General features: G+C 41.9%; 1 protein-coding gene and 1 long non-coding RNA gene across 2 annotated transcripts in view; one reads left to right on the top strand and one right to left on the bottom strand.

The window, feature by feature from the left end:
• Nucleotides 1–1,508: 1,508 nt before the first annotated feature.
• The window catches only part of pparab (peroxisome proliferator-activated receptor alpha b), a 31,121-nt gene continuing 17,015 nt past the window's right edge, over nt 1,509–15,614 (top strand). Inside the window, exon 1 of the mRNA XM_046393672.1 lies at nt 1,509–1,742. The gene's annotated coding sequence lies outside the window, so the exon portion shown is untranslated. The remainder of the gene's footprint in view (nt 1,743–15,614) is intronic.
• LOC124061628 lies at nt 8,869–12,383 on the bottom strand. The gene is made up of 4 exons (XR_006843787.1): nt 12,264–12,383; nt 12,054–12,121; nt 10,355–10,392; nt 8,869–9,005 (listed from the first exon to the last, which is right to left on the bottom strand). It is a non-coding gene; the product is annotated as an uncharacterized LOC124061628 (long non-coding RNA).

The raw sequence follows: 15,614 nt of genomic DNA on the forward strand, positions 1-15,614 counted from the left end.
CTGATTTGCTCAGGATTTAAGAGAATTGTGTGATCTTGTCAGACTCGATCAGTTCTGTGCTTTTCGCATGACAGGGTCTGTGTAACATGTCGTCTTATGCTTAAACATCTGTTTAAATGTTTGGATGTTTGAACTTCACGGTACAGGATGATGAACAGCATGTTAAGGACGGACTTCTCACTGAAATGAAAGTTCAGTTTTTGCAACCATATCAAAAATATTTTACACGTCCTTAAGCATGTATGGAGGAGATCTTGGTGGTTTGTGATGGGACAAAAGTCAATTTTCTGGGTAAATAATAAACGAAGTAAACTAAATTGCACAAATTTGCTCCCAAAGTTCCAGACTTTCCATCTTTTCAAAGACAAGTGTTCATTCAAGACAAGACAAGACAACTTCATTTGTATAGCCCATTTTTACAAGCAGTTTGTCTCAAAGGGCTTAACATAACATCATAGCAACATCCTCTGCCCTTTGACCCTCACATCGACTGAGGAAAAACTCCCAGAAAAACCTTTAACAGGAACAAATTGGAGAAACCTCAGGGTGAACAACAGAGGAGGGATCCCTCACCCAGGACGGGCAGACGTGTAATGGATGTTGTACAGGCAGGAAAGCAGTTAACAACATGAGAACGACATTACTAAAAAGACAAGTAAAACAAAAATCTCAGCTCATAAAAATTTTAAATTTTCATGTCATTCATCTGTTCAGTTTCACTGACAGACTGGATATTAACTCTGTCCATCAATAACCTCCCTATGAAGATTACCTGATTACATAATCTATTCTTTGTGCTACTATATACACCACTGACCCCCTGGACAGGCAGCTTACAGTAGCAAATTTGACACTCAGAGGTGTAAAGTACCTCAAAACGCATAGGTAAGTGTACTTATACCTGCCACTTCGTTCTTCTACTCCAAAGTATGTTAGAATGAACTGTGGTATTTTTTACACTGCAGTATGTAAAAGCTATTGTTCATTTTCAGATGAAGATGTTAGATTTCAGGTTTATAAAACATAATTCACTGTGGGCTAAACTTCCCACCAGTATATGAAACAATTAAATTAAATCCGATACAATATAATTTACTATTTATTCTATTAATATCGTGTTCACTGAACTGCAGTATATCGTTGTAAACTGATGTGAAACCAGACGGAGAGAAACGCTCGGATGACCTGAGGAAGGTCATGTGAGGACATCAGCACGCACGTTTAGCCCGCCTGCACTCACTTAAATCAGCATCACGGTGCCTGATTATCACACCGTGATCGATTATCAATCCTCTAACAGCCAGCAGCTCTGTGTTGTCTTCTTGCTTCGTATTTATTTAAGCTTTGCACTGCAGCGAGCGGTGCAGACCACTTTGAGGGGGGAAAGAGCGCTCTTCCGGTCCCTCTCTCAGTCACCATGGTTAGGGGGCGTACGTCTCAAAGGAAACTGCCGCGCTATTCGCCGAAACTATAGGTGTGTCGGGGGGTGTGCGCCTTCTCTCCGCCAGCTGTCAGTCATGAGGTCACTTCCGGCGGGTGTGAGCTCCGGAGCTCTGCTTTGTATGGACATGGTGGGGGATTTTTGACAGCGCCAGTTGGGAAACAAACAAGGACGTGGTTAGGATCGGGGACTATTTTTTTTCTGGTCCCTTCTCGCTCCTCGATCTCGCACCCACCGATTCTCAACCGATCGAGATTCTTTCGAGGATATGGCGGCTTCGGATCGGGCTGTCTGTTGTGAGGTAGATTTTCTTCATTTGGCCGTTTTGTTCAAGAAGTGCACCCTCTTGCAGCAGCAGCAGCAGCACAGAGACACACACACACAGAGATCTGATCTGTAAGGGAATTCTGTTGAATGCACAGAGATGGATGCAGCCTGGAAACAGCTAAGCGCACGTTTTCCAGTTTTCCGCATGTGTATTTACCAGTGAGACCGCGCACTGTTGTTCACAGTCAGCCGGGGCGCATTAATAAGGTCTTCCAGGATTATAGGACCATTGTTATTGTATGAAGGCAGGCTAATCTGATCTCAGTTTGCACGCCTGCGCAGCTAAAGTGGCGTTCGGCTCATCAATAGGCAATATCTCTGTTCAATAGTGGGCCTCGTGCACTCAACACAAAAAGCTGTTTATCAGGTTGTTGGTTGGCACGCCCTCTTACTCTGATCGAGGTCATGAAGAAGCTGCGGTTTGTTGGTTGCGAAGGTCTGTGGCGAGCGTGTTTGGTGCATGTCAAAAGGTCAGCGCTTTGTGATAAAGGAAACGGTGAACGTCAGGACTGGAGGCACACAGGCCTACTGTTTCAGTCAGGTTTGAAACACTGGAGACATTGTGCTGTAACACCTGCAGAACACCTGCACCGAGTGTCAATATTTGCAAAGTGAATCCATGAGCTTCTTACTGGAGAAGGAGTTTGGTATTCTTGGTAGAAACACGTGCTCTTGATGAAATTGTATTTTTGTGTGTGTGTGTGTGTTTGCCTTTATTGCATTGCAAACAGAAGAAATGTGAGGAGACCGAGGCAAAAGATGACATGCAACAAATTGTTCTCCAGCTGGTCTTGAACCCTGTGGAGCTGATAATTACATGGACAATATCTCAGACCCCTGGACCTCCAGGATAGGCTTGAAATATTGGAAATCATAGTTTCATCAATGCTAATGACTGGTCTTCAGGACTTTTGCAGCACTTCACTGTGAAGTCATGGATGAATGGATGTTACAGGTTGCTACAGGCGCAGTGAAGTCACCGCTAAAATAACCCAGAGGCATCTCTCTGTCACTCTCTCCGGTTCAGTGACGCCTTCTCTTGTCCGGTGTAGACATTCATGGATAACAGAAGTGTGTAACAATATCAAAGCCAAATCAGAAATGAAACTGTTGTTGTTGTTTACCACGTGACGATCACTGGATGGAAGTTCAGAGTTTAACTGTTTATTTACATCTGCACTGTTGCACTGTTGGACAAGCCTCATTTAGGTGGGAACACGTCTTCACAATTAGATTACTTCATCTGAGTGATTGTGTGAGATTCTGCGGCTCAAATAATGATTTTGTCTCTCTTAGGAAAATTGACCACCTCGCAGTGCTCAGCTCTTAATCACACTTTTGTTTGGTGAAAGTGAAATTTGACCCTAATCCTGCTGTACTTGTCCCATTCTTCTAAGCAATATTGGAATTCAGCCTTTCTTTCTATTCCCACATTAAGCAGGGTCTTATTTGTAACTTCAGATGTTTGTAAGTGTCTCTTGCTCCTTTGTTTTAAATTAATCTGGGCTCCAACTCCTAAATGTTGAAAGGGTTATCAAACCCTTGCAGATAGTGGGACATTTATTCTGCTGGCTATGATGACATTGTAGCTGATAAATCGGACTGATAATGCAAAATGCTTTCATTGGCTTAATAGTTTAAAGTTGATTTGTCGTCTGCCAGAAAACACAGAAGAAGAAGCGGGAGCGAGAAGTACAAGCTCAAGTATATCCAGCAGCAGCAGCAGCAGCAGCAGCATTGAAGTGAAAGAAGTTGAGCTTGCAAATTTGGTTCATGGACTGGTTGGAACACAGAAGAGACCATAAACAACATTTCGATGTTCACAGATATTAGAATTGAACCCATACTTATGAAGGTAATAAGATGACGTGAGGACCAAGAAGGGAAACTTTAATTCTGCTCACACGTCTACTGCAGCGCATATAGACATACTTCTTATGTTTTTTCTACTTTTCACAATAAAAACCTTCGACATCCCATTAAACTCGGTCTTTAATCTGGGGGGACTTAAACTCGCACAATTCTCTCACAGTAGGTTAGCTACTATTGGTGTGGTATTTTTTCATCACTTTGGCTGACACAAATAGTTTTCCTCACAATTAGTTCCTAAAATCGCTACTTTTAATAACATTTTCAGTTTATTTTTTTTATCTGCTGCTATAGCGTGGTGTATAAGTGGGCGGGGTTTGGAGAGGTGGGGTTTGAATGGGGCGTGGTTTGTAAGGTCTTCACGCAGCACACTGAAGAAAAAGGAGAAGAAGAAGATACGCAGCAAGCTGTTGTCGCGCTCATGGTGTTAAACTGCTGCACCCGGGTGGAGCCACGCAGCATAGATTAGAGAGACAAACTTGTGGACGTGCTTTTCAGTTTCAGAGGTTCAAAACATGATTGCAATTTGCAATAGATTTTCCCACAGGGCTCTGAGAGGGTGGAAACAGTTTTTAATACAGAATATCTTGAGATATGGAATAGTGAATCATTCATCTTTCCTCATGACATATTAGCGTCAGCTGTGTGTTATGTTGTGTTATGAACTTCCTTTTAAAATGCAAAAACGTAAAATTATGGTTAATCTTACTGATATCAGCCATGACAAGCAGGTAATGATCAGAACTGGCTCGAAAAATCCACATCCTGCATCATTAGCTCTTAGCTGACATGTTTCCTAAAAGTGTGTCTTTGATGGTGATCTGAACACAGATGCTAGTTTTAAATCCGCTGAGCTACAACTCAGTCCTCTGTGCACCAGGCTTTTCCATGAGTCCCCCTCTATTTGCTAACCCTTAAAGCCAGTCTCCATGTTGACGTGGCATTTACCTCGGGATCAAAGTTTCCCACTCACAACCTTTTTACACCCCTTATCTCGCTGGTGAGTGTGGTTAAAAATCCATCGATAATCGTGTAATGTTTGACGCAGCCTTAGAGTGTTAGTGCCTCTTATCTGTGTTGAACAAGGAAAGCAAATTGAAAACATCAAATTGAATATTTTTCTCCTCTGTTAGAAAGAAAAGTAACTTACTTTATAGGCAAGAAAAACATAGATATCATCAAAATGAATACCACATCTTGATCAAATAGTAGTAGTATTTTAACTTGCAGGTAAACACCAAGTGGGTGGGGTTACTGCATCAGTGCATTCACGGTTATTTAATGTACAGAAGTACATTTTAAATCTTTTCCTGTGGTTTTCTAAACATGCCATGAAAAATTGCACCTTTGCTTTCCTCAACCCAAGCAGATTTAACCAAACTCTCTGGAAAAGGAGCATGTTGATCCCACTCTGTGTGCAGAACCTTTTTTCCATACTGCTCTTTGTTTGTAAAGGGATGGTAAGTCTTTCAGTGCTTATACTTCATCTTAATATTGCCAGCAGACACAGTGGGTTTAAGTTACCCATATCTCATATGTACAAGGCATGAAAAATGTCTGTAGAAACAAACTGTCCGAGCTCTGCCCCTGCCCCATAAAGTGTTTGTGCTTCTTTGAGGCGGTCTCAATCGAACTCGCCTCGTTGTTGTTTATTCCGTTCCTAGTTTCTGTCCAGTTCTGCTGCTGCACTCGGACGGTTATGTCTCCGGGAACCTGAGACCTGTAATCAGCTTTTGCCTGGTGGCACATGCAGCCTGCTGCGACAGTCTTTCAGACACAGACAGAAGACCAGAAGAGTGAAAGGCAGAGAGTTTGCTCCTCTCTGCTTCTCAAACAGGACTTTCCGGTTCTGTTCTCAACTGCACACTCTCAAGAATTGTCTCTGTCAAGGGTCCACAAAGAGATGTATTATAGGTATGTTTAGCAGCAAGAATCTAGTTCCAATGACCTATTTTTCATGTTCCTGCATCACCAATAGAGGTAAAAAAAAAAAAAGGAAAAAATATTAGCTTTGGGTGCAATTTTGAGAGTGTTGTGGATTCTTACATCCAGCATTAGTGGAGAGAATCTGTATTTGGAAAACCTGGTGCCTGGGACTAGGACAGGGGATGTACGAAGAGTGTTTTCTGTGTTCTCTCTTGATGTTAGTCGTTTGCTTGCTTTCTTCACTTCCATTTCTCTTTTTGTGCATTAACTTCCTTAGCTGAACAGCCGATCAGAGTGATTTCTGTTACTGACTGCCTGCGCCGCTAATTCAGCTTGCTCAGTCGGGCCAACAGCTGTAGACCAGGGCTGAGAACGGTGCTGGTCAGCTAGGGCCGTTGACCCTCCAACATTTTCTGTTTGGGCGACGGTCCACTTGGTTTGTCAAGGCTCTAAGGATCAGGGTGTATTTTAAAGTACTTTGGGCCAAGTGACTTCTTGCCACCGTCAAAGGCAAATGTCTTTATAGCTGCTCAAGAAGGCTACACTAGAAAGCGGACTGAAAAGCATGCCATGTACAGCACAGTGAGTAAAGATGCCATAATCATTCAGATGCTAATAACAGGGTTCATTTCTCTCCTTGGAGAAATTCATGGTGTTGTTGGAGGAGTTGTTGTGGAAGGAGGAGCACTCACAAAATGCCACCTCCTCATTCACTGAACAGGGGTTCCTAGAGGGCTCTGGCATACAAAAAGTTAAATTGGCTCAACTTCTGTCGAGATGCAGTACATGCTAGCACATATCTGTGGATGACTTTGTACTGTAAATGGTTTAATTATGCTGCTTTCAACACAGTCATCATGATGGAGGAAAAAGTGATTGCCAGTGTGATATCAGTCCAGAGCTATAAAATCTCATGTTATAATCAACTGAGCAGTGTTTTGGTATGCGACAAGCCTTCAAACCCATAGATGTGTTCTTTAAACTGGACTTCCTGGATCAAGTTTCACCGTCTGGTTAGCACCTGTAGTAACACACCCAAACCTGCCCATATCAGTGTTTATAGACAGTGCTATTTTCAGTCCAATTGTGGCCTGTTGGACTGTTTGTAGTCACTTCTTTGCTCTATTTGTTTTGCACTTTGTGTCCTCTATCGACCAGGTTTGACCTTAACCTGAGCCAGATCTATTCCCCTTTGAGCCTTCCCTATGGTAAAGTCCCTCTGGGTTGAATAGGATTGAGGCCCTCCAGCCAGACTTACAGTAAGCAGCTCTGGACAGGAGATTGTCTGTGCTAATGATTGGGGAGGTATGCTGTATTTAAGCTGAATTTGTATGTTGAACCACGAGGGGACTTGACAGGAGGATTTGATGGGTGTTTTGAAGTCTCTTTGTTTCACCCAGTCCTGTGTTATGTGAGAGTCTCATCTCTTCAACATTCGGTTTGTCACCCTGTTTTGCCTTTTGTCAGTTGGGTTTGATGCTCGTCCATCATGTGTTTTGGTGTAACATGGATTTGCTTGTATGAAAATCTATGGTGCTTATTAACATGACAGGTGAGCATGCCAAAGGTTAAGGCAGGGCAAAGATAGTTTTGGATGAAGATTGACATTTCTGAGCTCTTGAGGAACTTTAGTAGAAGTGACGTTGCTTACATCTGAGTTTTTCGCAAGATATTGTTTATGTTTTACGAGGTGAAGAGTATGTGTTTATGTAAAATGAATTAATAGGCCCTTGGAACACAAACACACTGATTGCAGCTTCTGATTACTTCTTGTATGTCGGAAACCAAAACAACAGGAAAATCTTGGATTTTCTTGTACTCAGTGATCCCACTACAGTAGAAAATTATTGTTGCTGTCACTGGGCCTGTGTGCTGCATGCCTCCCCACAAACACGTAGGCTGGTTTGGCAACCAGAAAGGGGGAACTCAGGACTCCAGTGTCATGCTGGAAAATGTAATAAGATACACACAGCTGTTGGAGCGGAGAGAAATCCTCCCAGCTTCATGTTTTTCTCATCTCAGATTTGGTGATTTCTGCTTTTTTTTGTTTTCTGGCATTCCAAACTCTATTGTCTTTCAGTATTGCTGACACTTACTATAACTTCGGAAAGTCCTTGGGCACACCTCAGAGCAAAGATAGTTTGGGGTAAAGTTGAAGGTAAGATGAGGGAAGGTTGAAGACTTCCTGGGACCTTATTAAAGTGGAGATTCAACTAGTGATTATTCATTTTAATTAATCTCAGTCTTAATCAGAAGTAGCCAGATTCTAAATTCCTTCTTCAAATGGCTTTTTTTGTCTGCTCAGCTATTCATAACCCGAAGTAGTATTAGTCGATAAGATTTCTGTCCTGGTGTCCCTGTGTTGCCAAGGGGACGATTGTATCTTGGCAGAGCCTCGGGGCAGAGCAACTGTTAGACCAGTGCAGACTCACTTGAACATTCCCTTCTATTTGGCTCTAGCCGAGTTATCTACATGATGCTGAACACACCTATGATGTTTTTATTTCTGGAGGGGAATTTACATCCAACCGTCTTCTATATTTGGGTCTGTACTTACATGTAGAACACATTTGGACATTATATTCAAACTTGCCCGTCTCTGTGTTGCCAAGAAATGTCTGTCCTCTGGCATTTAATTTCCTCTACTTTAAAATTGTTTATAAGCGCTTGCATATACATTGTTGCAACAAAGCCATAGCCACATGTATTGAATTTTGTGTTCAGTAGAAATTAGGGCTTCAGCTGATTATTATTTTTATTACAGATTATTCTGCCAATTATTTCTGTTTTACCATTTTATATTTTCATTAATAGATTAATTGTTTGGTCTACAAAATGTGGAGAAAAAAAAACGCTCATCACCATTTCTAAGAGATCGTTTCTATACTTACTGCAGTTATTTTTAGATTTTTGTATTACATTTCCGCCATCCAACAGAGTTGCTGTGTATCAGAACATGAGCATGCAATGGGAGAAATGCAGAATAAAGGAGTAAAATTAATTAAATACTGTAAACTCAGCACAACAGCATGGATGAGGTGACTTAAAAAGGCACTTTATGTTGTTGTTGGCTGACTGTAATACTTGCAAGTGCTGCTTGCTGTCTTGTTGGCTCAGCTCTCCTTCTTTTCAAGTGATAAAAGTAGCTGGAAAAGATTGCAGCAGTTTCCCCACTCCGAAATTTACAGTTTGGATGTACTGTAGGGAGGTTTTGTAATGGCAGCCTGCTTGATCCTTGTGAAAGATTTGGAAATAAGCAGGAAGTGGCAGCCAGGAGCCTGCAGTTGGCACCAAACAGGGATGTTGCTTAAGGATGGTGTCGTTAGCAACTGGTGATTTTTAGCTGCATGGAACAGTGAGGGTCGAGCCTGTTAATTGTGACCACAGGATTACACAGCAGCTCTGTCATTTCGCCATATGACCCGATGCCAACACATCACATCTGTCCAAATTAGAAGAGAAGAAGATGCAATCATATTTATTGTAAATTATAGACTTTTAAACTCAGTTAAGCATGTTATAATGAATTGCTCAGTGCTTCAGCGTGCAGCGTTTTTGCCTCTAAGTGTTTAACAGAAACTAATTTTCATCAAATACTTATGGTAAAAAATGTATTCAACATTTAAATTCAGTCTCATCCCTTGCAGCGTTATGAGAAACAAAACATTTGGAGGTAGTGGTCGCTGATCAAGTTAAATATACTTAAGAAATATCTTTTTAAAAAAATATGTGAATATATAGAAATCTTAACTTGCTCAAACAAAAGAAGATACATGAAAACATTTAGCTTTATACAGTTCATGACCAACAGGGATTCAGTGTGGCGAGAAGTTGACACGTCAAAGCCCTTGTGTCTAAGTTTAGATATTTGACATTTTCTGTTCCCCCAAAACTGACGAGCACAGATAATGACTGATTTCACTTGACAAAGGGTTGTTTTTCACATGGAGAGTGAATCACAAGGTGAATTTCAAATCTCCATGCTTATTTTGGTTCCACAACTCACATGCAGACACACTTTCCACCGCGTCATGATGTGCTATAAACAGCCAGCATGCAGCGTTGGGTCACCATAGACCTTTGAGGTAACATGATGCACTGCCACATTCCACCTCCTGGAGTATTTTATGGTCAGATTGTATCAGCTCTGTCTTGTGACCACGTGCGAACATTGAGTTATTATTTTGACACTGAACACGCTGTCAATGCAGAGGTCAAAGTCCACTGGGGGTTTATGTAACTTACTGTTCATATTTCTCAACTGAATGCAGCAGTGGATGTTTAATATGCCAGAGGCCAAAGCGAGAGCTCATCTTGAGTAACGCTCGTCTTCATAGAAAATCACAATTTCTGTTCACTTAGAAATAGAATAACTGAGAAGTTTGAGCGCAGCAGATAACTACAGTAGTTAAGACTTAATATGGAGTAAAGTGGCTCCTGCAGAAGGGCCTGGTGGCTAAACTGAATTAGCAAAAATACTTTTATTTATGATCTATTTTACTGATCATGATTTATATAAGAACTGTTAAATAAAAACAGGGATGTCTATTTGAATGTGGCTGTCTGTTGATCCTGTTTAGACAGTTTGCTATCTCATTTGGCTTTCAGAAACCAGACGGGATAGGACAGTGTTCTGTATTCTGCGTTCATTTCTGCTCTCATATCGCTGAAGCATGAAGATAAGACTAAAGCAAAGGCTTTCGTTGACTTTTGGATCTCCTTTGGCTTGTCCTGTGGTGTTAATGGATTGTGAGTAAACATATTAGTTAAATACTTAAAGGATGAACACACCCGTAGTTAGCTGGGATAGGCTGCAGCTCCCCGCGACCCTAACGGATAAGCGGTATAGAAAATGGATGAATGAATGAATGAATGAATGAATGAATGAATTTAAAGGATGATGCCAGTGATTTTTTTTTCATGTCTTGTGTTGACTATATGCTCCAAATGATGTATAATTGTGAATTCAAACCTCAGTCTAGCAGACGTTCTTAAAATATATAATTAGTGTTTGTTCACTTGGTCCTCTGGTGATGAAGATCATAATGAATGAAACTTTCACACATGGTGCTCGATGGAGCTTGTGTTCTCAACCGCATAAAGGAAAAATGAAGAATGAACTTCGAATCTCAGATCATTTATTGACTTTGCATCACAGCTACTCATTTTGCAAACCACAAGCTTAGACTGTCATTGTTTTCATTCATTTCATATAATATGAAAATATTTTTGGCAAAGCCTTCATTTGTGTAATCTATCAAATCAAGTCTGCACTGTTTTTGCCAAAATGACATTGCTGTTATTGACCACATCCATATGCCACAGCTGATAATTTGTAAAATGTCCTATCGGCACTGATAAATCCACCGAACCAATTAATCAATATACCTCTACTTTCAAGATAATCAGCACTTAAATTGCATTACCTAATAACAATAATGTAATATTGGCAACACCTAAGCTTAGTGGTCATGGTGATGAATTAAGCAGCTCAAGTATGGTAATAGATTTTCATATTCTATAAAATGGATGGAAACCAATGGGGAAATGTGAGAACAATAATAATAATTAAAAAAAATCTAGCATGTATTTTGAATTAGTTAAAAAAAAAAAAGTGAAGCATATGTGATTTATACTTAAGGACCTACAGTTTGCAAGCACAGCAGTTTAGACCTTCAGGTCTAAAAATATCAGGCAAAATGTACAGCTGTTTGCTGTACATTTAACTGTCAGTGACCCTGAAATGACAGTATAAGTGACCCGATAACAAGACGATTGAACTGTCATATGGCCCATTTGTCTCGGACCACAGCTGAAGTCCGATCACTTCCCTGGCATGTACTTTGGTCAATATTCGTAATGATAAGAGGGCGCCGACCAGCATATCGGCCCTGAGTGATAAAGGTTCACTTGAGTGTTTACACTGCGGGCACGGTCTGGTCTGAGCTCATAGAGTGGACTCATCAAACAAACGGACAGGCGGAGCTGGCGGGACAGCCCCATCAGCCCATATTTCTGCTCTAAGACCACCGTTATGTCTCCTGTGGCCCTTCGTCTAAAAGGTCTGTCAGCACTCAGACCACAGGATGGGTGGATTAAACATTAACCTGTGGTCCCTTCTCTCTCTCACACAAACGCACACACACATACACACAAAAATACACATGCTGAATGATCATACAACAAACTCAAACAAAGAACTGGATGTCATGTTGTCAGGGACCAAAGCTGCATGGAAGAATTCAAGTTGGATGAGGAAGGTAGGGTGATGGCATAGGTTATTACTGGAATTTCAGATTCTATAATCCCTGTTTAATAAGTATATCATCTACTCTAGACTACCAACAGTCTTTACAGCAATACACAAGAGACAAATGGTACGTGAGCAATTTCTTCTCTCTTGTAATTTCCAAGGTATGTTCCCCTGCATTTGGAAGGACTACAGTGTCTTTTTTTTTTCCACTCCTTGGTGAGACAAGCCCATACACACCTCTAATTTCCTGGTCGGCAGCCAGCTTTATCTGGGTTTTCTTGTCATTGCACTCGTTGCTATCCTCACTGTTGGTAGATTTGGAAAGCGTACAATACTTAGTCACGGGGGCTGTGTAACTGTACTTTTATCACCTGAAGCTTGTGTGGATCTGAGTTGACGTAGCGATGACATGTCTTGAGTGATGTATATCATTCATGAGAGTGTTACCTCAGCAGTGCAGTTGATTTGTAGATCGTTTTCTCTCTGAAGATCTCAAGCGGCTGTGTGAATTGACTCCATGCAGTTCTATGTCCTTTGCTGTTGGGAGAGTTAGGACGTGCCTTGTTCAGAGTGTGTTTATCTGTCTTGGCTGGAGTTATAGAGTAGCAGAGTAGCAGCTTCATGGCCTGCCTGTCTAATGTGGGTCTTTTCTGTGATGGATGAGCGTAACATGGGGGGCTGGGCGAACATGCTAAGCAACTATGCAGAAATCCATTGGACTGTATGGATTATTTATGCTCCATTCGTACCTCTGGCCCTGTGATCACTGGCACAGACTTGCTAGCACACAAATCTGTGATGGGGTTTATTGATTTGAATGAGAGGCTGAATTCCAGTGGTCCAAGCTTGTAGTTGCCTGTTGGCTGCCTTCCGCTACTGATTTCAAAGCGTGATCTATACATCTGCATTGCCATGGCATTGTCATGGCGACCTTGTGGCTCTTGGTTTGTTGTCTTTTGTCAGTGTAACCACCCTCCTCTTCTTTTGTACCCTAACCCCCCCCGAACATGTATGACCTTGCTCATCGTCCTCTCAGTGTGCGCAGTGCGCTCAGCAGGCTCGGTTGAGCGAGCACAAGAGAGGGCTTGACCTCAAAGGACAAAAAAGCTTGCCGTAGGAACCACGTGTTTTCTTTCTCACTCCTCCTCATTTGGTCACTGTCTTGCACATTACTGATAAAGACGCTGTAATGTAGCTTCACTGACATTCCTCTCCACCCACCATGTCTCTCTTGTCTTTGTCTCAGTCCACAGTACCTCTGCAGCCTGCAGCTGAGCAGCTCTGTGTGTTTACATCCTCGTGTTATGTTGATGGCAACACAAGGTCAGCTTGGTCCACCATTCCATAGCTGTTGGTAGTGGGTCATGAGTTCAGAAAAGGATTTGTGTCATGTATGTTATTTAAATAGAAGGACATGCATGCGGTGGGTGGGTGACACAGTCCGGTGTCAGCAAATAAACTCTGCTGAACTTCACAGACCTCAGAAAATAATAATTTTTTATACTCTGCAAGGAATTAACTTGCACAGGTTAATGAAGTGTTATCTGAACAGACAGAATGGATGTTGGTTGAGCTTTAGCGAAGGTTCTTCTTTAGTTTTCCCCCTTGAAGCAGTATTATAATGCGACTGTGCTGAGTGAAGTGAGTGGATGAAACAGGATGTCCTCTAAAGGAAGACCTGAGGGTCAGGAGCTAGAGGCTGAATGCTAAAGAGGTTTGCTTTATCCTAGCAGAGCTCACACTGCCTCCATTCAGAATTACAAGTGTATTGTAGTGAGTGGCCCGCTCACACGCCAGGCTTCTTTTCATACAATGTTTTTTAATGGGTGGGAATCTTCAGGGTTTTTCCTGTTAGATTCAGTTTAGTTCCTCAGACCTGTGATTCTTGATTAAAATTCAGTTCTGTTTCTTGACCCTGCATTAAACCTGAAAGCTCATGCAGAAATTTCACTGAAAAAAGAAATGCTGCCTTGTCGATCACATGGTGTGCCGTCTTCCCCACTGGCTCCGGTTCTGTATTCATATTCATTATATTCAGTTGGATGTTGTATTTCCACAATTCTTCACCTCCATGTCCCAGAACATGCATGCCAAGTTACCATCAAGCTCCCTCTTTCATAATCTGTATATACAAAAGCCTAAGACATTGCTGAGACATTTGTTTTCAGAGGAGTAGCAGCAGTAAGGTTTTTTTTTTAAACCTCTGACATGTGCAGACACGATTCCATGTGAACTTACTCAGCATTTTGCTTCACAACAACATCAATGAATGTGATTTTAAAGGATGGCTCCCTGCTCAGCCGCATGCGTCCATCCATGTGGCTGTGGCTGAGCAATAGCCACATGCATCCATCCATGTTATACCACATAGCTGGACTTTGAGCCAAGTTTTGTGGTCTTGCTGTCGTTGTTATTACATATTGTTCTTTGTTTCATTCAGTTATATGCCTTATCTGTTTTTGGCTAGTTGGCCTCTAGCCCTGGAGATAGTAGGGACCTTCCCATGGATTTTCAAATTTTTTCCCTAACTGAATGGTTAAAATGTTGGTGAAAGACAAATTATTTTTATTACTATTAACAGAACATGTAGGATCATGTCTTCTATCTTCAAGGTGAAATATTATGCAAAAGATCTGCACGGGCGTCTTTCATTTCTGTCTAGATCCTTTAAATAGACTCACAGGGAGCACTGAGGGCAAACATTTTGAGCATGCAGCCACACTCGCCTCAGCAGCGTACGGTACATTGCAGAGTACGAGCCAAGTTAAGGTTAAACTAAGGGTGTTTGCGTATCAAGGTGTGGAATGGCTGAGAACCAGCAGCAGCTGTTGTCTTGCACCCATATATTGACCCTCACCCCCACCGCCTACCTCCCCCCTCATTTGATGTTCTTAGTGGGGCCTGATGAAAAGGGCTTACAGCAGATTGACCTAGTTTACATGCGGATGTATGAAGTTCTAACATGCAGTATAAGATCCATTCCCCCTGCCAGCATTAAAGCTTAGCCGCAGAAACACGCCCACTTCTTAGTGCACTTTCGTAGTTCTTCCCAGTTCCCTCCATGCAGTTCAGCAAAATCACACCTACCTACTACACAAGCAGGTCTGTGATGCCTCCTCCAGCCACCCCCAGACCTAGCCTTCCTATCAGCAGCACAGCTCAAGCCAGCCCATTGACCTAGATTCATTTCTCCACACACTGAGTGAGGCCACCCTCTGTCTCTCTCTGTCCTTTCTCCTTCTGCAGCACTATGAGGTTTACAAGGATACAGTTACTGTATTTGGAATGAGTAGCTCAGAGGAGCAGAGGGGCCTGTGTTGTGTTATAAGATACTCCATGTCCTTTTTTCTTTTACTGCCTGCTGACCCATAGCAGCGTGCAGCACCTGTTGGCAAGGGTATTCAAACGTTGTATCGGCGCCGCTCACAAGGATTAAATGTATCAGCCAGTGCTATGTTGAATCATGTGCACTGAAAGACAATGCAGTAATATTCCGCAGTGCTGATCTTGATAATGATGTCATTAGTTTATGGATGGGCGCTTTACAACTATTGGATGGACTGACACTTTGATCTTAGGAATTGAATTGTCATTACTTCTTGCACCGTGAGGTTGATGTTTTTATTTATCTAGTACTTTAAACTTTGTCGTAATCTTTGGTTTATGGCCAAATACCAACAGCCTTAATGGCTCGTTATAGTAGCTTATTAGTAAATATTAATGTGCTCACTAACTACCCATTAAACATCAGCACTTTAGCAATGCCATTCAGAGCATGTTAGCAAGCTGAAGTCTGTC

The sequence above is a fragment of the Scatophagus argus genome, chromosome 7 (genome assembly GCF_020382885.2).
Source record: "Scatophagus argus isolate fScaArg1 chromosome 7, fScaArg1.pri, whole genome shotgun sequence".
NCBI classification, from domain to species: domain Eukaryota; kingdom Metazoa; phylum Chordata; class Actinopteri; family Scatophagidae; genus Scatophagus; species Scatophagus argus.